We start from the raw sequence: 25,916 nt of genomic DNA on the forward strand, positions 1-25,916 counted from the left end.
AAAAGTCCACTTAACCACCCCTGCCAAAAGAGATTCTAAAAACGCCTAAAGGTTTCCCAATAGGACTCCAAAGTCACACCCAAGAGAACCTCTCAAAGCTTAATAGCCTACAATACCAGGAAATGATTTCATGTAGGTAACTTAAATCACCCACCCTAGAGATTTAACCTGTTTCTTCTCTTTTTCGCTGCAGAGGATAACAGCTGACCCTGCTTCAGTGGCAAGTTCTTCCTTTACTGGAAATGCATTATCAAATTGTTCTTCACGATGAGATGCTGTTCTGTCTGACCTTTGCTTCTGGTTCTCCCTTCACATCCCTTCAAACACTTTGGTGGCTCCTCAGGAAATGCTCTGTATCATGAGAACAAGTCATGTGCAGAGAAGAGCAAAGAGTTACTTTCATAATAATTGTAAGAAGAATAGGAGAAGTCCACAATGGAGCTTTTTTGACATTGGGTGTGTGGGAGGAAATTGAGAGCAACACTCAAAAGGATATTGGAAAAGCCAGTGATCCCTTTCTAAGCACTTATCTTAAAGATACTTCCTCGCATTAACATTTATCCATTAAAGTATACTCACATTTATGTACAAGAATGCTCTCTGCAGCCCTGTTTATAATAGGGAAAAATTAAAAGCAACCTTAAAGTATAACATTAAGGGAAGAATTGTCTAAAATTATATAGAAATTGAGTGGAATATTATTCATCCATGAAAAATAATGCTGTTAGATGAGCATTTAACATTTTTATGATACAGTATATTGCAACATTTAAGAAAGCAGGTTGCAATACAACGTGTACAGAGTGTCCTAATTTATGTTAAATTGCGTGTGTATTTGTGTTCAAAAATATTAGTCAAGAAAAATATATACCAAGATCTTGGCAGTGGTAATTACTGGGTAGTAGGATTATGAGCGTTTTTCTCTTATTTTTACCTATCAGTATTTTCTGATTTTTCTCATAATGAGCCTATGTTGCTTTTAAGCAGAAAAAAAATCCAGCATTTATTTTAGTTTTACAAATATCTTGTAGAGAATAGCTTAATACTTTGTACAAAACTAAACAGAAAGTAGATGTCATGTAACAGTTCAGATAACAAGGAAATAAGGGTGTAGACAAGGGAATATTCAAAAAAGGAAACATGTCAGAGACATGTCAGAGACAAATGAAGTTAAAGTAGTGTTCAGAATCAATGTCGTCTCTCCCATTCTGCGTGAATTCTCTGAATTACTGGATGCCCACTCCTCTTCAGAACGCCACTCCCTCTTCGTTTCTTCTCTTCCTCTGCCTTTTCCTTTTTGGCCTAGGTTGCATGCTGCCCTAGCACTCTGCATGTTGCCCTAGGTTGATGTCAGCTGCTACTCTGTAACTGTACCTTCCATCAACCTCTCTCCTGGCCTTTAGAATCGAATCTCTAATCTTTAGAACTCCTGCAGGCCCTTTCAATTCTGTTTGTTTAAAGCCAGAATCATTATTCTCTCCCCCAAATCCTGCTCCTTTCCAGTATTCCTTTTCCTCTACTCAATAGTATCATCATGCACTCAAGCTAGACGTCTCAGGGTTATTCTTAACTCCTCCCTCTGTTATTCTTCCAGTAAATCAGGACAAGTCTCATCATGCCCACTGTCTAAAGCTCTCTGGTATTTGTTGTCTCCTCTACTTTTATCCTCACAGCATTAGCCCAATACCCCATAACCTGCATTAGCTACTTCTTCACTCCAGTTCAATCCTAAGCTCATGTTAAAGCCATCTAGTACCCTCCCCAGCTTGGCTTTGTCCTCAGGCTAGCAAGATGGCCTCTGAAACTCCAGACATTATATTCATGTACAAGATGAGAGGAAGAGGGAGATACCAGCTGTGCTTTTCTCTGTTATAAAGTAAACACAAAAATTTTTCAGAAACTCCCCAGCAATTTTTAACTGATGTCTCATTGGTTGGGTTGTGTCACATGACCATTCCCAGCTGCCAAAGTCCAAACTGCTTCCTGCTATGCACAAGGCTCTTTAAAGTCTAGTTTTAATTTATCTTTCCAGTCTTAACGCTCCCCCACAACATCAGCTACATCATACACACACATACACACACACACACACACACACACACACACCCCATCCTAGAGCCACCAAGTTTCTACCAACTCCCAAACATGAAATGCATACAATGCTTAGGTGTCACTGTATCCCATTTCTATGACCTGGCAACCCCCACTCTTTTCTCTACCTATCATTATTCTTTAGGGTCTTTCTGAAACACTCCTCTCCTCTCTACTATTTAAGCCTCAGTCCTACTGTTATGCAGTCATTTTTTCCACCATGCTTTCTTTCACAACCTAACATTGTACACATTCCTCTTTTTTACTTCCTATACCCCCAATCCCATGCCACTCCATCAACAAATGAGACTGTGAATAGAGTCTTTGCTCAGTTCCTCTGTTGAAACTGACAAAGCTAGATAGTCATCGTCCAAGCCCATCTTGCAGCTGGGAATGGTCATGTGACACAACCCAACCAATGAGACATCAGTTAAAAATTGCTGGGGAGTTTCTGAAAAATTTTTGTGTTTACTTGATAATAGAGAAAAGCACAGCTGGTGTCTCCTTCTTCCTCTCATCTTGTACATGAATATAATGTCTGAAGTTTCAGAGGCCATCTTGCTAGCCTGAGGATAAAGCCAAGAGAATCACGGAGATTACAGCTCTGATGCCACAGAGGTCCTGAACCAACATTACTAGCCACCAACCTACAGACTTACTAGGTGAGAAAAATCAATCCTGACTTCTCTGGCTATGTTTCATGCTTTTGTTGTTGTTGTTGCTACTTGCTGCATTCCTAACTGACACTGTTTTTTAAACAAGTCGATGTAGCAGTAGAATTTCTCGGGACCTACTGGTCTTCTGACACTAAGCATTTTTGTTTATGTGTCCTTGTTTAGGTCTTTAGGCGTCATCATTTCCATTTACAAAATTAAAGACTGATGCATTGAAAAATTAAGTAATTTCTCAAACACCATACACAGTTATAAAGGTTCTCAGCCAGGATTCCAATGCAAAGCTGTCTGATTTAAAAGTCTGTTCTTTTTACCACTTGCAAAGACTGATTCAATGAGGCTAGACCAAGAAAGGAACTGTTGAAGACAACATGGGTTTGCAAGTCCAGCAAATGGGAAAATCTGTATCAGCTAAATCCATTTACCAGTTTACCAATGAGTTGGTAGTGTGGGACAGAATGAAAAGGGTTGATAAAGTTGGTAATAGAATTCTTTCCAAAGTGCCTTCACAAGAATTATCAATCCTGACATTTGGTCACAGACAATTGGATTCTTTTCTAAAAAGACAAAATGGTTAACGGCCCGCACTCCATTTTCTTCAAGATGCCTGCAAATTTATTCACAAAGGAGACCCACGCTCTAAGAAAGGATAGTGGAAACATTGTTTAAGCCATTTATGAGCATGCAAAGGCAACACATGAAATAAAATGCCTGTTCAGAATTAAGAAGGCCCTATCTGGGATCAGGAATGATTTTTAAAAGAGTAGGAAGATACCTCCACAATGTGATTTAAGGATCAAGAAACAGGATTTAATTTGCCCCAGAGATATAAGAACAAAAAGTCAAACAAACTTATTATATTGCAGTTAGTCTGATGCACACCATGAGGTGGAAGAAAGTAAGGGCTTTGTACCAGGCAGAATATATTTAAATCCCAACTCTACCATTAACTGCACCTTAGCCTTTGAAATTCAGTGTAATGGTCAAATTAGGGTGATGTTCTTACTTAACAAGGTTTTGTGAGGATTAAATTAGATAAAAGATAAGCAAAGTACTTGGTTAATGCCTGGCCCCAGTAAGTGCTGGATAAGTGGTGGTGTTGATAATAATAACAACAATTAGAAAAGCAAAGGCAACAACAGCTCAAAAGTACCTCAACTGGAAGAGGACCATGTTAACACTGAGGAGAAAATAGATGGTTGAGATATATGCAAACTGAAGTATTACTACGAACAGGGATATAAATATAAGTTCGAGATATTTTGTGTAAACAAAGCTGATTGCTTCCCTATGAAAGGGTTGATATCTTGAAAGCCTCATATTATTCCAGAATAATCCTCAAAACGACTGTGAGCTTTTATATTTATCAGTCCAAAGTGATGCCCACTTCCCTCCATGTATCAATAGTATAAACACTTTACAATGTGCTTGGCTTCCAACTTTGAAATTTAAGTGATTCTTGCTGAAATTTTTATTACAGAATTGGGTTCACATTATTTTAAATTTAACTTATAAAGTGAAGTAACATTAACTTTTGTCACAAAATCTCAAATATACATAATTCTAGTTCTTACAAAATGTTCCAAGGCAGCTAAGTTCTGAAGCCTGGGATCTCAGGTAGAGATGGTTGCCCTTCTATAAAATCCCCCCTGCAACTTCTACTTCTAGAGAATACACTTGTGTCTGGGAAGCAACTGCCTCGGGAGTAATCACATTTCCTAGCTCCTGGACCAGTCATAGTCATATAACTGGTTCCCTCCAGCGGAATGTAAATGGCATTAGCATCTCCACCCTCTTACCCTTCCTCAGACTGGATGCAGATGATGATGTGGCCATCAAGGATGGCAGAAGCAAAAGATGAAAGGAGCCAGTAGATCACTGCATAAAGAAAGCCATCCACTGACCAAACACACATCTTAGACTGTGATAAAAGTGAGAAATGAAGCTCTATTGTGTGTGAGACATTATACACCTTTAGGTTTGTCAGTAGCAGTTCAATCTAATGCAGATTCCATAGAGGAAAGTTACATGAAAAAAGATTTAAGACCAGTTCAACTAAGCAAGAGACAAAAAGAAAAATCTAGATACATGTAATCACAACATATTAAGAGGATTTTTAAAAATTGAACAACCAGCATCTTTTAAAATTTCCAGCCAGGATATCTGACAGGTGTTATTAACAGCAAATAAATAAATAAATAAATAAATAAATAAATAAATAAATAAATATTGGTCAAATATAAGCTAAGCTTCATATTCTTGCTTATGTGAAAAGCCTAGGATAGTTATGACCTTCCTAAGTTTAGAAAGAACCTTTACTAAAATTTTTATCTCTATGCAAATAAAAATTAAGAACAGGTTGAGGAATCTTTCCAAGTAACTGGCTACAGGAGCTCACCTCCAAGAAGGCCCCCAGTGGTTCTCACCTCTTCATATTCATACCTCTGTGCTTCCCCCTGCCACACTGCATAGGGCTGCTCTGTCTATACAATTTGGCACTGCAAACATGCCAGAGTGTGATTTCCAAGGCTAAGTCATAAAAAAAAAATTGTGGCTTCCACCTTCCTCTCACTTGAATCACTAGTCTGCGAGAAAACAGCTGCAATGTTGTAAGGATACTAAAGAAGCCCTGTGGAAAGATTCAGGTGGCAAGGAATTCAGGCCCCCCACCCACCACCAGCACTAACTTGCCAGCCACATGACTGGGCCATATTGGAAGCCAATCATCCAGGTCCAGTCAAGCCTTTAGATGGCTGTGGTCCGAGCTGACACCTGTGCTGCGACTTCATGAGACACCATGATCCAGAACCCTGCAGGTAAGTTGCTTGAATTCCTGACCTCCAGAAACTATGTGAGATAATAAATACTTATTGTTCCTTAAGCTGCTAAGTTTTGGGCTAATTTACTATTCACCAATAGATAATGAATTTACTAGCTTGTTCAATATACAGACAGAGAGAAAGAAAGAGAAAGTTAGCTCTACTTTAGGCTGAAAAGCTTTGCCTATCTTTAATTATGTTTGATGTTTCCTGGAATAGGGGAATAGACTGTGCCAGGCATTGTGTATTACCTTGAGTTTTCTCGAACTGAGTCATAGATGAAATCAGTTCTACCTGGGTTACAGGCTCTTTTTAACAAGACAGCAAAGGTTTTACTCATGAACTTATCATTGGCTCATGTGAAAGGCAAATTTAAAGGTTTAATTCATTCTGAGGAAGGGGTGTTGGCTGGTAGCACTGAAGAAAACATGGATAATTGAACATAACATATAATTCATTCAGGGAATCAGAGACTATTTCTTAAGAGCCTCACATTTCACATAAAATGAAGACTTCAGGGCAATTTGATGCTTTTGCTGCTACACAGCACACTGCATCACTACCATTCTATGATTGAGAACCCTCGCACCAAACTACTTTAGTTTTATCTTTCTTGACTGAGGATACTTAAGAGGTGGAAAAAAATCTCTCACTGCCTCCACATTGTGACTGGCTGACTTGTTGGAAGTGTCACAGTGTTTGATCATATTGACATGATTACTGAAGAACAGAAAGCAAAGAACGTGTAGTGGCTCATTTCCCTCTTTACGGTTTGCAGGAACCATCACTCGCTCTTACATCACAGTAGGTGGCACGCTGACAAGGACTGGCAACACAACCCCTTGTCAGAAAACTGTATCAGGCAACAAGAAGAGCTAACTATCCTAAATATATACACGCTGAATACAGGAGCACCCAGATTCATAAAGCAAGTCCTTAGAAACTTACAAAGAGACTTAGACTCCCACACAATAATAATAGGAGACTTTAACACCCTACTGTCAACATTAGACAGATCAACGAGACAGAAAGTTAAAAAGTATATCCACGAATTGAACTCTCCTCTGCAGAAAGCAGACCTAATAGACATCTACAGAACTCTCCACCCCAAATCAACAGAATATACATTCTTCTCAGTGCCACATCGCACTTAGTCCAAAATTGACCACATAGTTGGAAGTAAAGCACTCCTCAGCAAATGTACAAGAACAGAAATTATAACAAACTGTCTCTCAGACCACAGTGCAATCAAACTAGAACTCACAATTAAGAAACTCAATCAAAACCACTCAACTACATGGAAACTGAACAACCTGCTCCTGAATGACTACTGGGTACATAACGAAATGAAGACAAAAATAAAGATGTTCTTTGAAACCGATGATAACAAGGATACAACATACCAGAATCTCTGGGTCACATTTAAAGCAGTGTGTAGAGGGAAATTTATATCACTAAATGCCCACAAGAGAAAGCTGGAAAGATCTAACATTGACACCCTAACATCACAATTAAAAGAACTAGAGAAGCAAGAGCAAACACATTCAAAAGCTAGCAGAAGGCAAGAAATAACTAAGATCAGAGCAGAACTGAAGGAGATAGAGACATAAAAAACCCTCCAAAAAAATCAGTGAATCCAGGAGTTGGTTTTTAGAAAAGATCAAGAAAATTGATAGACTGCTAGCAAGACTAATAAAGAAGAAAAGAGAGAAGAATCAAATAGACACAATAAAAAATGACAAAGGGGATATCACTACGGACCCCATAGAAACACAAACTACCATTAGAGAATACTATAAACACCTCTACACAAATAAACTAGAAAAGCTAGAAGAAATGGATAAAGTCCTGGACACATACACTCTCCCAAGACTAAACCAGGAAGAAGTTGAATCTCTGAATAGCCCAATAACAGGCTCTGAAATTGAGGCAATAATTAATAGCCTACCAACCAAAAAAAGTCCAGGACCAGACGGATTCACAGCCGAATTCTACCAGAGGTACAAGGAGGAGTTGGTACCATTCCTTCTGAAACTATTCCAATCAATACAAAAAGAGGGAATCCTCCCTAACTCATTTTATGAGGCCAACATCATCCTGATACCAAAGCCTGGCAGAGACACAACCAAAAAAAGAGAACTTTAGACCAATATCCCTGATGAACATCGAGGCAAAAATCCTCAATAAAATACTGGCAAACCGAATCCAGCAGCACATCAAAAAGCTTATCCACTGTGATCAAGTGGGCTTCATCCCTGGGATGCAAGGCTGGTTCAACATGTGCATATCAATAAACATAATCTAGCATATAAACAGAACCAAAGACAAAGACCACATGATTATCTCAATAGATGCAGAAAAGGCCTTTGACAAAATTTGACAGCCCTTCATGCTAAAAACTCTCAATAAATTCGGTATTGGTAGAACATATCTCAAAATAATAAGAGCTATTTATGACAAACCCACAGCCAATATCATACTCAATGGGCAAAAACTGGAAGCATTCCCCTTGAAAACTGGCACAAGACAGGGATGCCCTCTCTCACCACTCCTACTCAACATAGTGTTGGAAGTTCTGGCCAGGGCTATTGGGCAAGAGAAAGAAATAAAGGGTATTCAATTAGGAAAAGAGGAAGTCAAATTGTCCCTGTTTGCAGATGACATGATTGTATATTCAGAAAACCCCATCGTCTCAGCCCAAAATCTCCTTCAGCTGATAAGCAACTTCAGCAAAGTCTCAGGATACAAAATCAATGTGCAAAAATTACTAGCATTCTTATACACCAATAACAGACAAACAGAGAGCCAAATCATGAGTGAACTCCCATTCACAATTGCTTCAAAGAGAATAAAATAGCTAGGAATACAACTTACAAGGGATGTGAAGGACCTCTTCAAGGAGAACTACAAACCACTGCTCAATGAAATAAAAGAGGACACAAACAAATGGAAGAACATTCCATGCTCATGGATAGGAAGAATCAATATCGTGAAAATGGCCATACTGCCCAAGGTAATTTATAGATTCAATGCCATCCCCATTAAGCTACCAATGACTTTCTTCACAGAATTGGGAAAAAACTACTTTAAAGTTCATATGGAACCAAAAAAGAGCCTGCATTGCCAAGACAGTCCTAAGCCAAAAGAACAAAGCTGGAGGCATCACGCTACCTGACTTCAAACTATACTACAAGGCTACAGTAACCAAAACAGCATGGTACTGGTACCAAAACAGACATATAGACCAATGGAACAGAACAGAGCCCTCAGAAATAATACCACACATCTACAACCATCTGATCTTTGACAAACCTGACAAAAACAAGAAATGGGAAAAGGATTCCCTATTTAATAAATGGCGCTGGGCAAACTGGCTAGCCATAAGTAGAAAGCTGAAACAGGATCCCTTCCTTACACCTTATACAAAAATTAATTCAAGACGGATTAAAGGCTTAAATGTTAGATATAAAACCATAAAAACCCTAGAAGAAAAACTAGGTAATACCTTTCAGGACATAGGCATGGGCAAGGACTTCATGTTTAAAACACCAAAAGCAATGGAACCGAAAGCCAAAATTGACAAATGGGATCTAATTAAACTAAAGAGCTTCTGCACAGCAAAAGAAACTACCATCAGAGTGAACAGGCAACCTACAGAATGGGAGAAAATTTTTGCAATCTACTCATCTGACAAAGGGCAATATCTAGAACCTACAAAGAACTCAAACAAATGTACAAGAAAAAAACTAACAACCCCATCAAAAAGTGGGCAAAGGATATGAACAGACATTTCTCAAAAGAAGACATTTATGCAGCCAACAGACACATGAAAAAATGCTCATCATCACTAGCCATCAGATAAATGCAAATCAAAAACCACAAGAGTCCATCTCACACCAGTTAGAATGGCAATCATTAAAAAGTCAGGAAACAACAGGTGCTGGAGAGGATGTGGAGAAATAGAAACACTTTCACACTGTTGGTGGGATTGTAAACTAGTTCAACCATTGTGGAAGACAGTGTGGCAATTCGTCAATGATCTAGAACTAGAAATACCATTTGACCCAGCCATCCCATTACTGGGTATATACCCAAAGGATTGTAAATTCACTCTGCTATAAAGACACATGCACACGTATATTTATCGCGGCACTATTCACAATAGCAAAGACTTGGAACCAACCCAAATGTCCATCAGTGACAGACTGGATTAAGAAAATATGGCACATATACACCATGGAATACTATGCAGCCATAAAAAAAGATGAGTTCATGTCCTTTGTAGGGACAGGGATGCAGATGGAAACCATTATTCTCAGCAAACTATTTCAAGAACAGAAAACCAAACACCGCATGTTCTCACTCATAGGTGGGAATTGAACAATGAGATCTCTTGGACACAGGAAGGGGAACATCACACGCCAGGGCCTGTTGTGGGGCGGGCGTAGGGGGAAGGGATAGCATTAGGAGATATACCTAATGTAAATGACGAGTTAATGGGTGCAGCACACCAACATGGCACATGTATACATATGTAACAAAACTGCACATTGTGCACATGTACCCTAGAACTTAAAGTACAATAAAAAAATAAAAATAAAAAATTAAAAAATAAATTTAAAAAAAAAAACCGTATCAGGAAGACCTAGACTATAACTGAGCAACACACCTCCAGACCTCATCACATACTGCCAAGGACAGTGTCAAGGAATGTCTAACAATTCTGTCCTCATCTCTTGCACCATTCTGACCAGCAGTTCATGGCACAGTTCATGTCCTCACAGAATCCTGTTTTGAAATGGCTGATCTTTTTTTATTCAACCTGATTTCTCACTAATTCTGAAATCTAGCAAATATTAGAGAAGGCTGTTTATTTTTATAATCACCTAACAGACCCTATTAAATCATTTCCACGAACACGGAATCATGTTTTAACAAAGTCAATTTGTGGACATGGCATTTTCTCTGCCTTTTAGGTTGTAGGTGGCCTATAAACCCACACTTAAGTGCATCCTGCAATGATTCCCAACCTGGAGGCTTTGAATAAAGCATCATAGTTTCATAAATAATCCTCACCATTGCAAAAAATGTAACAAGAATCATGCATTTGCGCATGATAAAGCTGCATGAATTAAATAAAGCAGTGGTGGACACACTGTGATCTGATGGCCAAATTGGTCCTAATACCAGTTTTTGCAAATAAAATTTTGTTATAATATAAACACATCCATTCATTTGTCTATGACTGCTTTACACTATAAAAGAGTTAAATAGTTGAGACAGAGACTGTGTGATTCAAAAAACTCAAAATATTTACTATTTGGCACTTTGCAGAAAGAGTTAGCCAACACCTGAAATAAAGCATCACATTTCTTACTTTGGGCTCTGGGTGTAGCAACTGATATGGGACCCTTTCTTGACCATCTCACAGGGACTGCTGCTTTAACTTTAGTGAATAAAGAGACTAAGTAACAAATCTGATAGATTAAATCTTTCAAGATTTAAGGTGGAATCAAGAGAGTTTTCCTTCTTAATAAAGCATTTTCCTTATTCATGCTTATCAAAATTAAAAAGGACTGTGCATGCATTTGTTTAAAGTTTCTACCTACTGGATAAGTTTAAGTAGCCTTCTTTTTTTTTTTTTTTTTTTTTTTCTTTTTAACATGATTTATTTGGTCTCCAGTACTTTACAGAGCTAAGTATTCTGAGCCTTACATTGCATGTGTTTTTTAAGTAAACTATTTGGGATACAATGTTTTTCCCGGTTTGAAAATTCATAAGCATGGACTAATCCATATTGTACAAGATCAGAAAATGTTTGCAGCAAAATTTAATGACAGTAAAACAGCTACACAATTTGAAATCACTGGTTTAGAAACCCAAAGCATACATAGTTTGGCATCAAGACACAATCTTTCCAGGCATGGTGGATCACACCTGTAATCCCAGCACTTTGGGAGGCTTAGGTGGGAGGATCGTTTGAGCCCAAGAGTTCCAGACCAGCCTGGGCAACATAGCGAGACTCCATCTCTAGGAAAAACAAAAAAGAGAGAGAGAGAAAATCTTCATTAAAGTCTGAGACTATGATTTTTAGAGAAGCTTCCCGTCTTCCACCTTCAAAACAATAGAAAGGGTCCCAGTAAATCTCAATTTTATTACAGAAAAGACAACGCTTGGAATTCGTGGTCTAAGAAACTTTCCCCTCACACTAGTCTCTTAAAATTAGATCTGGAAAAAGGATATATTTACAGACTTGGGGGTCCTGACTACCTCACAACGAGACAAAGCATTACACGTTCTGTTTTAAAACTTCCCTTCAAAATATTAACCTCATAAAGGATATACAAAAACAACACCCCAAAGTCTCAGAATATTTTTCAGATCAGGGTTTCTGAGCCTTAGCCCTACTGACGTGTTGGGCCTGATAATTTGGCATTGTAGGAGGCTGCATTGTGCATTGCAGGATATTTATCAGCATCCTTGGCCTCTACCTACTGGATGCCAGGAGCACCCCACCAATGGCTGTGACAGCCAAAATATGACTGAATGTCCCTAGAGGGAGGGCCAAAATCATCCCTATGGAGAAACGCCTCTCTAGAGAAGAGTTAAACCTTTAACTTGCCAAAAGATGGTTATTTTGTCCAACCTATACAAACCAACTATCCATACAGTTGGAAGCAAAACCTGATTCCTTCCAAAGTAAAGCAGCTACAGGTGTTGTAACAGTTTTTTATCACAACCATGCTCAAAAAGAGGATCAATTCTTTTCTGAGAAAATTCCACCATTCGCGTTTCTCTGAGTTGTCATCTTTTCCTTTAGAACCCAGATTTCTTTCCCAGAATCTGATCAACACATAAAAGGCATCACAGGCATTCAGAAAGACTCATTTTCCAATTTTGTTTCCAAATCCCACCCTGATTGAACAGCAGTGACGGACAGTCTCTTGTAACTGATCAGAGCCAAAAAAATAATAATAATAATAAGTAGCCTGCATTTGCTAAAAGAGTCCACTATGAGAGATCGTTGCTTTATGTATTGCACATTAACAGGATTTCACATGACAGCGCCAAAAGTCGAATGTGGTTGCTTTCCTTGTGATCCTTTTCAACTCCCAATTCAATTACCAGGCTCATTTTTCTGATGAATCATCAGTAGAGAGCCAGACTGTTTTTAGAGAGTGATATGATTCTCAGCTCAAACAACAGACTGCTTTACCTACCTGACACCACATAGACACTCAGTCTAGCCCTGAAAAAGGTTAGACCTTAGTCGCTAACCCAGTGCAAAATTAACCCTTTATAGAACTTGGAGTTTTTCAAAGACAGCTGTTATGCAACTGACACCAAAGAAAAATGAAAAAAATAATAATAATACTAAACAATGTAGTGAAGTGTGTGGTGTTACTTTATTGTTGTAACTCTACATCGGATAGCCTCAGAGATGCAAATCTCAGCTCTAGGCCACAATTAAATTGATGCATCAAAATAAAGACTTCACATAAATTTCAAACATCACAGCAGCTGTGAAATGTTAGGTCTTCAATATTGCTTTTCCCTCAAGGATTTTCTTTTTTCTCTACCTCTTCTTCCTTCACTAAAACGATACGCAACCAGAGAAGCAACATCTGCCATGTTGATATTGCCACAGATAGTGAATCTCTATAGAATTCAGGGACTGGTGCCATAAACAAGGAGGTTTCTTTGAATTCCAAAATTGCCTGGAAACTGAAAGTAGAACAAATGGACACGCGACCACCCAATATTTAGGCTGTGCCTCCCAGCTGGCGTGATTCTGAGCTGAGTGCTTTTGCTACAACCACATACAGAAAGTGAGTGCACATTTCTGAGTAGTGAGCATGGGAAGACACAATAGTTACAGCAAGGAGTTACAGCAGTTTTTCCTCATTCTTGCTCCTTATTCATGTGCCCTTCTAGGTTTCAAGTTGCTTGAAGCTGTTGACATCACAGACACCAAGAGTCCATATTTTCACCAGTAAATCTCAGTGGTAAAAGTGAACTCCCTGACGCAAAGGACTCTGGAATGAGCTCTAGCTTCATGTCTTCAGTTCAAACATAAAGAAATAAGAAGGTAATGACTAAAGGGCAATTATGGTTGCCTTGGTTACATCTCCAACTTTTGGCAAATATGTTAGTCTTTCTGTATCTCTATGTTTTAATACTTATTTAAATGGTATGTAAAAATACCAGAAAGATGTCATTTTTATTGGCATAGCTATATATCTTTTTCTTTCTCGATTATTGTTCTCTGTATCAACTGTATTCCTATCCCTTGGTTCAGATTATCTGCCACTGCTGAAATGGAGGAGAGAAGGCTGACATCTCCCATTCTCACTGTCTTCCATGCATTGCTACATTCTGAACGTGATGCCTAGGGGCCTCCCGGCTAACTGGATGTGTAAATAAGAGTTTTAGATCACTTCAAGGTGTCATTCAAATTTTCATCCTAGCTAACAGGGAGGAAATTCACCAAATCCACCCTGGGGCCATTTTCCCATCTCTTTTCCTGCTGACAGTTAATGCGCCAGACAAAGGCACAGCAAGTCTCATATTAGGATCTTTCAGGACTAACTCCCCCGTCCTTTCTCCAATCTTAAAAAGATTACTCTTCTCACTCATGGATTTAAAAGAAGAAATACAAGGACTAAAAAGGTAATATCTATTATCAGACTTCTTTTCATAGATATTCTTTTTCTTATTTATCTATATCTAAAACCACTAGCAATCATAACGTACTTGAAATTTTATTGAGTAAAATGTAAGAAGAAGAATAGGACAAACACCTTAAGAGTGCAACTTTGTAACTTAGTATTCTTTATCCATTATATAATTTGAAAATTATTCCCTGCATTGTTGTTGCAAGCATGGAGGCTCTTTGATGATATTAGATTTGGGCTCTTGGCAAGATTTCTCTGCCTGTGTATTCTGACAATAAGTACCATTACAGTAATCCCCACAGTGTGAAGACAATCATTAGTCGATGGCCAAGAGGAGATGTCAATGGTGCTTCAGGCAGTGGTTCCACTAACCCCACTAATAAAGGCTTTGAACTTGAGTAATAGAAAAGTTATCTCTTGGAACCCCTTACCAAAGATTGCTTTCTATAATGGTCAAGGGCAAATACCAAGATTCAACAGAATACCTAAGTAAAAATAGTAATCCCACTAGCCAAAGGTTTTGAAAGAGATCTTGCTCTAAACTGCCTCTGTACACAACAATATTGGTAATTCTAAAACAATTTGTAAGTCACCAAGAACGTAAAGCAAACCCAGGGAAGTTGTAAAATCTCTGTCCTTGTCAAAGGACTTGCTTCACAGCTTCTCAGAACAACAGCTGAGGCAGGCTAGGAGAGGTAAAGTCCTACTCCATAACATCCCTGTCCTATAAAACTCTCTGCAATAATAGATACACTCTATATCTGCACTGTGCAACATGGTAGTCATTTGACTTATGACTTTTAAGCATTTGAAGTGGAGCTGTGCAAATGAGTGACTGAATTTTTAATTTAATTTTAATCATGTTTAAATGTAAATAGCCACATGTGTCAATTGACCATTATATTGAATAATTCAGGTTTAGAAATTGAGGAGGGGAGCAATGAAGACTGAGTGTCTGGTCTAAGCAAGGGAGAAGGCATTACTAAGAAAGCTGTAAGCCTAGCAAGGACAGCACCAGAGTTTCATCTTGTACACGACCTCCAACTGATTGCTAAGGAATGCCTGCTTCCAAGGCGAAGGCTGAACTCAATAGGAAAGAGTGCTGTGATTGGTTTGCAATGACTAACATGAACCCAGGAAGGGGAGCTGGTGGCACATTTCCTGCATATTTCCTAATGTCAATATGGTGAGCACAACTTAAACCCTGCAAACAACGTAGAAAGAAGTAAACAAGGACAGGTTCTGAGGCTCTAAGATACATGGCCATTCCAGAGAACAGGCTGGATTATGGTTATGTGTTTGCTGCCTTGAATAAATATGGTTAGACAGGGGGTCTGAATATATGCCTACAGTTAAGGGGTCACTGGTGTCAAGTATTTTTCTTTTTTGGTTGTTTATTATCTGTAATGTTTATTTAGTTGTTTACTTGTTTAGTATCTCTCTCTCTCCCCCTCTAAAATATGGGCTGCATAAGAACATTGACCATCCTGTCCGAGGAAGTAAGTCTTAGATAAAATATTACCAAATAGGTACCCTGATATGATTGCTACTACATTAGGATTGGAGAAATTGCCTGGAAAGACAGATCTGTCCCTATCCTCATGACATATATTAGACAGATTTCGCAACTAAGAATGTGTGATATCACATCAACAGGGACTTCACTTTTTTTTTCTAATTTATGTTCAGGGGTACGTGTGCAGGTAAACTTGTATCATGGGGGTTTGTTGTACAGATTATTGCACCACCTAGATATTAAGCCTAGTACCCATTAGTTATTTTTCCTGATCTTCTTCCTTCTCCCACCCTCCAACCTCCAACAGGCCCCAGTGTGTGTTATTCCCCTCTATCTGAGGAACCTGACTTATAAGGTATGCAGGGAAAGGTTCAAATCAGGGAAAGCTTCCTTGAGGTATTGAACTGAATTTTGAAGGCTGAGTAGGAATTAACTGGGTGACAAGAAAGTGACAGAGAGGGAAGGAAGAGCATTCTAGGCAAAGGGAATGACTTGAGCAAAGGCTTGGGGTAGGACATTGTGAGCTCAAAAATCTCCAAAATATATATATTTTTTTAAAAGGTTATTATTACTTTCATCCAAAGAGCAAACAAGATAGGCAGGAGAGCAGGTTTTCAGGGTCAGTTGAAGAGGCCCCTGGTGGTGTCCTGCCACTCAAATCCAACCCCTTAGACCTCCCGGGCACACGAACCCATGCAGTATCATCTGAGGGTATCCTTCTCAGGAAAGACCACACGATCCTATGCACCTATCCCCCAGCTCCTTTAACTCTGATGTTCTTTTGTTCACTTCCTTAAATAGAATAATAGAAAACCTTGAATGCACGTGGGACTCATTTATCCAACAAAACTAAAGTGACCGACAGATATATATTCAGATTCAGGCAAGAAATTATAATAGGCTTTGCTCATGCACTATTGAATTTGAGTTTTGGGTCTAGACAGTTCCTGAACAGTAAAGGATACTGAGACTCAAAGAAAATGTGACTTGTCCAAGAGTTCACTGTTAGAAAGGGCAGATCCAGGATTCAATGTCGTACCATCCAAGTCCCAGATTCTTTCCTACAAGAGCAGTTTTTTCCCAAATGAGGGTTCCCATGGGAAATACGGAGTCAGATTTTTAATGATACAAACCCTACCAACCATGCAACTTTAAAAAAAAAATTATTGAGCTGATTTTTGTTCTGCCAGTGAAAGCACTCTTTCAGAGAGCTTTCCCTTCTCCAGCCAGGGAGACTGGCATTCTAAAACACAGCTAGCATCCTAAAACACATTTACATTGTGGTTAGAGGCTTTGGGGAGCTGCATCAGAAAGTTCTAAGGCCACTTATTCAGAAAGGCAATATTGTTCCTCCAATTCAAATCCAGAGTCTTGCTTTCAACTATTTTTAAAGTCAATTTGAAGAAACTGGAATCATTCATAGGGCCTCATTAGTTCTGAAATACAATGAGTCATTTTCAGACTCACAGATCGAATGCCCCAAAGCACATTCAACAATGACAGCTCTCATATTCTGAGAGTCTATAAAAGCACAGATGTTTTACATGCATCCTATAAGTAGGGTGACTAACTTTCCTAGTTTACCTGAGATGGAGAACTTTCAGTGTTAAACTAAGATGAGTTAGTAACCCTGCTCGTAATTCAATCCTATAACTTCAGGTATAGTAAGAAGACCTTATCCATCATCTTTATTGATAAGAAAATCAAGACCAGAGTGTTCATATGGTTTGCCCAAGGTCCTTACAGCCTGCAGAAACACAACTGGGGTTGAAAATGGGGTCCAATTCCCAGGAATGACCCCAAACCTAGGCCCGTGGGTAACACAGCAGTGCAATTCAGCTGAGAGATGCACATCCCTGGGTGCTGACATGTAAATGAACACTTCAGATCTTCCACTTCTCTGGAGAACTCTCACTTTTCTATCTTCTGAAATGGATAGGATTTTTTCTTCAGGACTGAAATAAAACTGGGAGCCTTCTCTTTGCCTTAAGCTCAATGTTCCAATTTGCATGTCAGTGCCAGCAGTGTTATTTCACCTGAGGGCTGCTTTTAAAACACCCAGAGCAGTGCAAGGGATTTGGCTGGGAAACTAACCAGTCAGTTGTGGAGAACAAGCCTTGGAGTCACACCTGAGGAAGTGGAAAGAGTGTATCAGGAAGACTTAAATTTAATTCCTTCTCCGACATCTACTAGCTGTGTGACCTCAGGGTTAATAATAGGTATGTCTCAGGATTACTGTAAAGCATAAGATGAGACCACCTGATGTGAATCTACCTTGCTTTGTGACTGGCACATGATAAATGCCCAATAAATGCTAGTTCACCAACAACCCTAACAAGGCAAGCTTGAAATGTCCCTCACCTTGTAATCTCCTCAAACTTCCACTAGGGTTTCTGAAACCTAAATCTAGGTGAAAATAATAGATTGTATCAATAAAGAATATAAACGACCCAATTTTTTCTAAGACAGGGCAAAGATTTGAACAGACTTTTTACCAAAGAAACATAGAGATAGCAATTAAGCACGTAAAAAGATGCTCAATATCATTATTTAATAGGGAAATACAAATTAAAGCCACAATGAGATATCATTGTACATCTACCTGAATAGCTAAAATTAAAAATACTGCCAATGCCAAGTGTTCACATGATGTGGAGGAACTGGAACTCTCAGGGACCGGAACTGATAGAAACGTGAAACCATTGAGCTACTTTTAACAATAGATTGGCGACTTCTTATAAAGTTAAACACACATTTATATGACCCAACAATCTCATCCCTAGAAATTCATCCAAGAGAAATGAAAATGTCCTCACACTCACAAAACAAAGCTTATAGCAGCTTTATTCATAAAAGCCAAAAATGTGTGAGCAACCCAAATGTACATCATCAGCAAAGCAATATGTGGTATACATCCTTACAGTGAAATATTACTGAGTAAGAAAAATGAACTACTGGTACATACAACAAAATGGGTGGATATCAAATAAATTTTGTTAAGCAAAGGAAGCCGGATACAAAAGGATATATACTACCTGATTCAATTTACAGAAAATTTTGGAAAAGACTGGGAAAAGGGGAGGGAATTATGTAGCAAGGAATGCAAGAGACTCTTTGAGGAGGATGAAAACATCCTACATCCTAACTGTGGTGGTTACAGAAGTGTACACATTTGTCAAAACCCAAACTACGGATTTCAAAAGGGTGAGATTTACTGTCTGTAAATTATACGGAAATTAATGTTACTTAAAAAACAGATTGTATTCCATGGTGGATATGTGCCATATTTTCTTTATCTAGTCTATCATTGATGGGCATTTGGGTTGGTTCCAAGTACTTGCTATTGTGAACAGTGCCATAATAAACATACATGTGCATGTGTCTTTATAGTAGAATGATTTATAATGTTTTGGGTATATACCCAGTAATGGGATTACTGGGTCTTAAAGTATAACAAAAATAAATAAAAATTAAAATAAAACATTGTACAGAACAAGGAAGTCTAATGTGGGAAGGGGGATGTAAGTCTGGGAAAAGCATATAGGAGGAAGCATGGGACAGATGGACAGCGCAGAGCCAGCCACTAGTTCTTGCAAATGAATCGTGACCTGTGCCTCTGATTATTTGCGGAGCATCTCAGGAAATGAAGGAGCCACGCGCTGATCAGTGGTCTATGTGTCCCACAGTCTCATTTCGTTTGGCTATTCATTGGAATGTTTGTTAGACAGGTCAATACTTTATCTTACAAAACATGTTAAATGGCCTCAATTTTTAAGAATATGCTACCAGAATCACTACTCCTTCTGCTGCCTCCAGTTACGTTTTTGAGTGAGCTCAGGAATATTTTATTTTTAATTACTTTTTAGAGGTAAAAACAATAGGCTAGTCTAAGAGCATGAATCCATCTTACCACTGACAGTAACTCTGCCATGGCTGTGCCTATGAGAAAAAAAAAGATAAACTCAGCAAAAATTCCTCAGCCCAATCTCAGGCTTGACACAGGTGCCTCCAGGTCCCTGTCCATAAGGAAGTACACAGAGGTCTACAGAGAAGTGAGGACAATGAGGACAGTGGGGTGTGATGGGCTATGATGGGATAAGGCAGGATGCACATGAGAGAGATGGGTTGGGAAAGGGTTAAGGCTGCTACCTATTCTTTCTCAAGAAAGGCTACTCTATCCTGACATAAATTTTATTTATTATTTTTGGTGCTTAAATGCACTTCATGTATGAAATGATGTAATATCCTCTCTTGTCATAAACAGGAGTTAATTCTATTTTTGTCTCTACATTTTCTTTTAAATTTACTGATGTAGGGAATTCCCCAGTCTGGAAAGCCCTGCTGGCCAGTGTTAGACTGCTATGACAGCCTCAAAGTTTTACTCTCAACCTATTTGTAAGATAAAGTCCACACTTCCTGGCATGGCATTACAAGGCCTTCATGACAAATATACCTCCAGCTATTACCTCTACTCAATCCTATGACAAACTTCTGAATCTTTCCCAGCCATTCCAAATACTGACTCATTCCCTCTATCTGGAAAGCTCTTGCTCTGCATCTCCTACTCCTCTTAAACCTGGTGAAATGGCTCCTTTCCATGCAGCCTCCATTCAGGGAGGGCAGCTGAGCCCCTCTCTGCAGTACCTCTTATTCTCATCTCTTTCATGGCCCTCACCCTCTTATAGCATTATGATCTGTGTATAAGCGTGTCTCCTCCACTGAACTGTGGAGGAGTTTTAACTTCTTTAACTTTGCAGTTCCAGCTAATACATGTTGACTGACTGCATCAATGCAGAATTCAACATAACCACTATTTATTGAGCACCTCCTACGTGCCACGCATGGTAGGTGCCAGAAGGATGTGTGCCCGGGAATGAACGGCTTACTTCCAACACTTGCCACCCAAAAATCAGAAACTAACATTGTCCATGATTCCACCACCTACAGGACTTCCCCAGTAGGTACAAGGTCAAAATGTGAGGACAGAAACATTTGGACATGTAAATTCAAAGGTCAAAGAAAAAGCTTTAGCAATTTGAGCAATCAATCAATTTGCTTTAATTTACAGGCAGACAAAAATTATTAATATATTTTATTCTAAAGGACAGGAGTATGATGAAAGGTCTGTATTTTAAAACATCAGGGCCCAGTTGCACCCATTGTCAGATTATCTGTTCAGGAGATGTGTGCTGCCAATCTCATTTTCTAAGTTGAGAAACTAAGAATTCTGAAATTCTAAAGCAGACTCCAAATGTTTCATGTCACCATATAAGAACTTAGAGAAGATTAGAGTTTCCTAAGAAGAGGAGGGACTTTGACTTATGTCACCTGGATGCATGTTCCAGGTTAAAAGGTATTCAAGTGCCAGCTCTGCCTTTGGGCAAAACACTTACGGGACCTCAATTTTCTCCCATGTAAAAATAAAGAAGGGAGATTAGGTAGATGAGACCCAGTGGGATATGCATTCCAATCCAGTTTTCTAATTCTAGGAGTCTTATTTTGCATATAGAAATACGGATCAGCCAGGTGCAGTGGTTCACGCCTGTAATCCCAACACTTTAGGAGGCCGAGCTGGATGGATCACAAGGTCAGGAGTTTGAGACCAGCCTGACCAACATGGTGAAACCTCGTCTCTACTAAAACTACAAAAATTAGCCAGGGGTGGTGGCACGTGCCTGTAATCCCAGCTACTCAAGAGACTGAGGCAGGAGAATGGCGTGAACCCAGGAGGCGGAGGTTGCAGTGAGCCGAGATCGTGCCACTGCACTCCAGCCTAGGCAACAGAGTGAGGCTCTGTCTAAATAAATAAATAAATAAATAAGGATCAAGTTATCTGCCCTTCTTCCTGTACATAAGTACGTGATAGATTCCATACTTTCCTCTGTATTCTTTCTTTTAAAATGGTAGGAATACAATGCTACAAAATGTTCCAGATTCTTGTCTAAATATGTGTCTATTTCTCCTTCTCCTTTTTTCTCATTCTCTTTCTCACTCTTTCTCTCTGCCTCTCTCTATCTAGGAAAGGAATGATAATGGTTATTTTGGCAACTAATAGCTATTGTCTTTGGTCTGATAACAGCACCATGATTTTTTTTTTCCCCCAGGAATTATACCCCGTCCAAAAGATACAATTTGAAGGACACTACATTGAGGATCCCCACCTTACCCTGGCCAAGAAGCAGCTATCTGAAGCAGGAGAGGCCAGTTAGATAACCTTCCCATAAAATCCAGGTCTTGAGCAGAGTAGCATAAAGGCGAAAAATGGCTGGGATTTATTTTTCTTATGTCAGTACCCTTAAGAAACCTTTCAGTACTTTCTACTACTTAAATCTGAGCAACTCTTGTGTCAGCATTTCCCCAAAACTAGCTTTGTCATTTTCCCTTTGATTTCTGTAATTACCTTAAAATTTTACAGTATAATATTTTGCTCAAAGTAAAGTCAGTTTCTGTTTCCTGAAACCAAAGAGCCCTAACAGATACAACTTTTTATCTCAATCATTTTTTAAGTCTTAAGATTTGCCACCTAATCTTCCTGAAAAGCCATAAGGATAATGTGCAAAAGCAGAGCAATCTATTTGCTTTACTAGGGTCTTAGGCATATCTCTGGAGCCTGGGGTAGGATATAGGGACTTTTCATCCAGCTCTTCCTTGGCCTTCCTGATGAGAAAAGAACAGACTATTGACAAGTCAGGATAACTATTTTCTAACCTTCTGCCCACCAGGACCTGAGAACATCTTAAGGATCACAGGGCAAAACCAGGTGGATGAGCACCAACTTGGTTTGACTGTAGAAAAGTATGTCTGTGTCATTTCCAGTCCCAGAACCCTCTGGTAAACTGAAAAATTGAGGGAGACTTGAAGCCCCAACTCATACAATTTATTCACTATTATTGAGCAGTCATTACCTGTGAAGCACTGAATCAAAAACTCTATACATTTTATCTCATTTGAGCTGTATAATAACCATAGATGGTTAGCACTATAATTATTCCTATTTGACAGATAAAAAGGTTAAGCTTTGGAAAGATTAAGACCTTGTCTAAGGTCAAGAGCTAATAAAAGACAAAGCCAGGATCAAACTGGGGTCTTTTTTATTTCACAGTCAACAGTTTTAATCACATTGACATCCTACCTATTGTGGAAACGTTTCTGCTTCTGTGCCGGAAGTCAGAGTTCACCTGGCTAATATACAATGTAAAACCAAAAAGGCTTTCATTAGATTTCATGCCAGAAATGATCACCCAAGGGGTTAGGCATCAAAGTGAACTACCTTGAATTTATCCATTTCCTTTTATCCTCTGCCTGCCACTTGAGACTTTGCTGTCCTCTGTGTACTGACAAACCCTGTCTTACCTGGAGCAGGAATGTTTTTCACGTTAAAACAAAAAAGGAAGACCATTATTCCTCACAAGTTAACAGCACTCAAGAGCTTTGCCAAAGCTGTAACTCCCCCAGGGCTCACTGCAGTTGATGCAGAACTTCAGGGACCTCCAAATTTGTACTTTGCAAGCTGCTCCTACTCAACAGATAAAAGGGAGACATAGTCACACAGAACTTAAATTTGACTCTTAAATACCCTCTCACAGGGCCTTTCAGGTATAAAGACCACCTTAAAGACTGAAAGAATAGAATGGAAAGCAACTATATGTTATACATTCACTGAAAAAAAGTTTTACTACACAAGTTAACTAGTAGTTTCGTACGAATGTTCATCTCTTTACTGTAATATACATACCTTGATTACGTAGGATGTTAATATTAGAGGAGACTGGGCAAAGGATGTATCTTTGCATCTCTTCTATAAATGTAAATTTATTTCCAAAATAAAAGGCTTTCAAAAATGTAGTGACATTCTTGATAAGAGTCCCTACAGTATGCTCCTAAAGAATGACTGTTAGAACAGCAACACTGATGGAATGCAGTTGAAGTGAGAATTGAGTCATTTTCATCAATGATGTATCATTGGTAGCAACAGTACAGAGTTCCTCTAATCCAAAGCCATGGGAATAACACATCTTGCAAACCAAGGATTTAATCAGAGCTGAGCAAAAAAGAGAGTTTGATCACAATGCTTTACATCTGAGCCATAAACATATCTTCTATATAAAACACTGTAGTAAATAGTATTGGCAGAGGGGAGGTGAAGCTGGTGTAGGGTGTGAGGAAGGAAGCAAAAGGGAGGACAGAAAGCACCATTCATATATTCATGAATGAGATGAACCTGAAGGAAGCTAAGAATCATTTTTATTTAGCATCTAGGATCAGATCAGGGGAAGAATTTCCACATTTGCATAAGTAACTTCATAATACAGAGGGAATAAGGCACTGGAGTGCAGGTCCTCGACACAAGAAACTTTTCTTTAACTTTTCCAAAGAAAGTTTCAGAAACACCCATCCAAGAGTTATTTGGTATAACCAAAGCATTTCAGAAGAATTTTAAAAAGCAATGAAAGGATGAAATATTTAGAGCCTGCAAAAAACTTTCTAAGAAAGTTCTGAGGATGATCAAACCCAGAATCAAGAGCACTTTCAAGAATTTGAAGGTCTCTTACTTAAGGACCATGATCATTTAATCTTCTTTGCTAAGACCAGAAGGAAATATCTCACTAGGTCACCAAAGGTGATTACAATATTATCTTTGGATGTCATTGCAAAGAGAAGAGGCTGCTTTTTGTAAGGGTTTAATATAAACCTGCCTTAAAGCACAGAGGAAGAATAGATGGTCTATTTCAGGTCTGTTTCCTCCCCAATTCATGGAATCAAAGCAATATAATATGCAGCTGCTTTAATATTTCTTTGAAGAGTATTTGCTAGAGAGGAATCAGGAAACATTATTCTAGGACAGAAAGCACCAGTCACATCATGAAACTCAGGCGTAAAAAATCCCTTGACTGATCCAGTTTTCTAACCTCGCTTCCTATTTCATAGACTTTCTGAGGACATATGACCACGAACCTAAAATTTAGGAGACAAGCTGATCTGGTGCTAAGCTCTGATTTCTTTTCCAATAAGACAACTGAGACAAATTCATATGAGAATAAATCATGGCCCTAAACCAGAGTCTTAAAAAAAAAATGCCATTAGCCCCTGATACTTTATTTTCAAGGGGTATATCCACTCACATCCTATTCATAATACCCTTAAGGTAAAGTTAAAGTCAATCATTCAGTTTTGGAAATTTGTATTTTATTGTTCTCATGAATGAAAAGAAAACATAATCATCTGGTACATTATGTTTGTATATTACTGTTTGAAAACCATACTGCGATAAACTCCTCCACCTTACCCCAAACAGCTTGATACAACCCCATTTCACTTTATACCAGTTTGTCTTCTATTTATATTTTAATAGAATAATTTGGTCAGACATCCAAAGGACTTCCTACTAATGAATTATGAATTTTCTAAGAAAAATCAATTTATAACTTGCCTTAGTATCCATCAAAGACAAGAACAGTTATTAAAGTCTGAAACACAGCAACCATCCTCAGACTCAAAAGAACCAGTAGGACAGTATCAGAGGCAAGCAAAGGGTTAACACAGCTGATATCTAGGTTAAGAGAAGGATGCAACATAATTTTTTAAGACAAACACCTGGAGAGAAAAAAAGCAGTATTTTGTTTCCACCTCAAGAAACCGCAGACAAACACGAAGCAAATCACATCATCAGAATACTCAATTATCTGAACATGCTAATTAACTAAATGTAATCAACCCGCTTTCAGTCCTCTTTTAACCTGCTGTAATATTTCTAGTGCATTGCCTTCCTTATTCCTCACAACTGGTAGAACGTTAGACAGTCTGCATGGTGCATCAAAGGGAAACAAATAAGCACAGATTTTTGCTGATGGCAGGAATTTCTCATGCTCAGGGCATGTGAATCAACAATATGGAAATGGCAGTACTGGCTGTATATTTTAATTATTCTCCACACCTATTTTGCAAAAGAGACTTAAAGTTCAATTAGGTAATTGATGCTCAGTTATGGTTATTTCATAAAACTGAGCGCAGACAGTCATTTAAAGTAGTAAATATGCAGTCATGACAGAATTAAATATTCATGAAATCAAGAGCGACTGGAAAGCTGAGGATATCAGAATATTAAAATTCATCATAGTTTTCACAATGTAAATCTTGTATG

General features: G+C 38.6%; 1 protein-coding gene and 2 long non-coding RNA genes across 5 annotated transcripts in view; 1 reads left to right on the forward strand and 2 right to left on the reverse strand.

Annotated features, from left to right (window-relative positions):
• Positions 1-25,916, reverse strand: part of LOC105470974 (RNA binding motif single stranded interacting protein 3) — a 1,471,638-nt gene that overhangs the window by 1,443,974 nt on the left and 1,748 nt on the right. The window lies entirely within an intron of this gene.
• Positions 1-25,916, reverse strand: part of LOC105470968 (uncharacterized) — a 184,899-nt gene that overhangs the window by 157,635 nt on the left and 1,348 nt on the right. Inside the window, exon 1 of one of the 2 annotated variants that reach the window (XR_011619591.1) lies at positions 155-8,827. The exons of the other annotated variant lie outside the window; for it this stretch is intronic. This is a non-coding gene — a long non-coding RNA (uncharacterized lncRNA). Of the gene's footprint in view, positions 1-154; positions 8,828-25,916 lie in introns of those variants that run through there. 2 annotated transcript variants of the gene reach the window in all.
• Positions 13,319-14,011, forward strand: LOC112424766 (uncharacterized). Its single transcript, XR_003015674.2, has 3 exons — positions 13,319-13,413; positions 13,520-13,673; positions 13,884-14,011. It is a non-coding gene; the product is annotated as an uncharacterized lncRNA (long non-coding RNA).

Source organism: Macaca nemestrina, chromosome 2 (genome assembly GCF_043159975.1).
Source record: "Macaca nemestrina isolate mMacNem1 chromosome 2, mMacNem.hap1, whole genome shotgun sequence".
In the NCBI taxonomy this organism is placed as follows: domain Eukaryota; kingdom Metazoa; phylum Chordata; class Mammalia; order Primates; family Cercopithecidae; genus Macaca; species Macaca nemestrina.